Below are 3,032 nucleotides of genomic sequence, written 5' to 3'. Positions count from 1 at the left end.
TAAAATTAAAATAAATATAGATTTAGTTGTATTACTTTAAACTAATATTATATATCTACTAAGGTAAAGTAACTACTTAGTAGTTTATTTTAGTTATTAGTTGTGTGTGTGTATGTGTGTGTGTGTGTGTGTGTGTGTGTGTGTGTGTGTGTGTGTGTGTGTGAGATACAGCAGTTCTTTTCTTCTATAAGCATCATTTAGGTTTTACAAGTACAAATATATAAATGCTTCTTTTCGATAAGTACGCACTCTTAGTGCTTCACTGATGGAAATAAATTACTGAAATCTATGTCAATTGACCCATTTCAGTATGAATTATACTGACGATTTATTTCTATCAAGGTTTCTGAATCTTTTTTTGAAAAAGGTAAATTTGTATAGTATTAAAATTACTATGACTTTTTTTTGGATTTATTAATAAATATCACTACGATGGTCATTTATATTCAATGAAAATATTTTTTTAAAGATACCACCTTGATCAAAAAGTTCCCGGAATTACCACCAGATGCTCTGAGTCAACTGATTTAAGTTCTGTTTTTTTTATTAGGTTGCCACATCTATCATTGACATCAAATTTTATTACTATAGCTTGATATTTGTAAAAGTTACGCCGTCTTGAGTACCTCTGCACGTATTTTCGATTTTGGATTTGTAGGCAAACAACTTGTGGATTTTGCACCATGATAACATTGTCGCACAGTGCCATCATTATCTGTGAATTTTTGACTAAGAAACGAATACCATCCAACAGCCATCGAATTCACCTGATATGGCTTCCTGCGATTTTTTTCTGTTCGATCGAGTCAAAAAACCATTACGGGGAACGCGTTTTAACAGCCGAAAGGAAATAATGGAAAAATCGAAGACGGCTCTGATGGCTATCGATAGAGTTTAGAGACAATAGAGTTCCAGAAATGTTTCGAGAGCTGGATCAAGCGCTGGCATGAAGTGCGTTGCAATCGATGGGGAGTATTTTGAAGGGGACAATATCACTTTTGATGAATAAAACTTGTATTTTGAATTTTCTGAATGAATTCCGGGAACTTTTTGATCAAGGTTGATCATTACTTTTTTTTAGGAAGTTGGAATAAGATGGCAGTAGAATTTAACTTGGCACCAGTCATTGCAAATCTTTTTTACAAATAATACATGTCTGTACGGTTAAGTAAATTAGAATTAATATTATTTATTTTTTAATTTGGTATTAATTTTTACACAAATCAAAATGAAATCTCGTAACTAAGAATGTACATCCCATTTCTGGATTTTGCAATGTTAGCCGTGTTCTATGTGCAAGAGCCACTATCTTTCATCATAGTCCTTCCCCTCCATTTGAGGGATTCGATTTCAAAAAAATATTTTATTAGTGTTCATTAGAACACGAATACAATTTCCTATGCTGCAATGCTGCACCTTTTATTCTTGTATGATTTCCAAACACAAGAAACTGAACTCCACCACGTCTGGTGGCGATTCCGTTTTTCTTTCCGATTTCCTACTAGCGAATAAGTGATAAAAAGTAAAAAGCAAATTAACGGAAAGATATTATTTTCATGTTGTTTTTTTGGCAATACGAAAACATATCTTTTAGTTGACTTTTTACTTTGCGAAAATGACAACCAGAAAAATAATGAAAAGATATCTTTTAAATTATCTTTTCGACAAAACTGAAAGATGTCTTTTTCGTCTTGCTGAAAAAACAATCTAAAAACGGTGTTATTTTGTCATTTTTTAGATATCTTCTTTGTCGAAAAGATAACTTAAAAAAGACCTCTTTTCTTTTAATATTTTGTGCTGTCTGGAAAGCTATATAAACATAGAGCCGGAAAATAAGTTATTTTCCGAGTTATAATCACTTTTATGTTAAAGAAATTGTAATTTATTTTTCATAATCACAATCATAATCTATTTTATAGTGTTTCAATATAAATAATTATATTTTGTACTATTTTTTCATTACCCAAGATGGCAGAATGTGGATTCATAGTCTGCTCTCTCTTTTTTTTATTCTTTTTTATTTAAAAATTTTTTTACTTTACTAGAGGGATGCCAAGCGGGCTATGCCTCCACGTGGTACATTCTGGGTAACGCCAAAATAAATCCGAAATGTATTTCTTATGTTATGTATGTTAAAACAAACTGAAATAATAAATTATGATTGTGATTATGAAAAATAAATTATAATTTTTTTAACATAGAAGTAGTTATAACTTGGACGGACCGATTTATTTTTGGATCTATATTTATAAAACTTTTTTTTCTTTCTTTTTTAGGTCTCGAATTTTTTAAGTTCCCGAAGTATTGGCGATTTTCCAGATACCCTGTATATAGTTTCAAATGTATTTACATGTCTACAAAACTAATAAATCGTATAAAATTGGTATTATATTATCAATTTCTTATTCTTAATCACTTAAATAACAGCTATGTTGATTTTTGTAAGACTGGTCGTCTTTGGGAGCTTTACAGAGTGCGTTCCAAAATTCGGCTCTGTCAATTCAAGTATATCATTTTATCCTTCTTGTTCATTGAATGTTGAATAAGGATAAAAGGTACTCGGAGTTGATGTAATCGAGTTTTGGAACGCGCCCTTACAGAAGCACAAATCGACACACAAGAGTAATTTTGTCTTTGTTTTTTTCTGATTATCGAATAAGGACAGGATAATTTTGGTGTCTCTTGCTGGAAAGCAAGGATTCCTTGAAGGATGCCATTTCATTTTCGTCGTACGACAAATATGTATATATAGGACAAAGAGATCGGATCTCTCTATCCTATAGTCAATCAATAAGCTTGAAAAATTTATCGGTAAAAAACGCACAAAGGAAATAGCAACCTAATCTCGTTTCAACATAATAGAGTGAGCGGATTTGGGTTTCTTTTCTAATAACTTGAGATAGATAAAAATAGATAAATGCGTACAAAGAGAGAGAGAGAGAGAGAGAGAGAGAGAGAGAGAGAGAGAGAGAGAGAGAGAGAGAGAGAGAGAGAGAGAGAGAGAGAGAGAGAGAGAGAGAGAGAGAGAGAGA

This window comes from Atta cephalotes (genome assembly GCF_000143395.1).
Source record: "Atta cephalotes unplaced genomic scaffold scaffold00029, whole genome shotgun sequence".
NCBI classification, from domain to species: Eukaryota; Metazoa; Arthropoda; class Insecta; order Hymenoptera; family Formicidae; genus Atta; species Atta cephalotes.
This window is presented reverse-complemented; position numbering follows the sequence as displayed.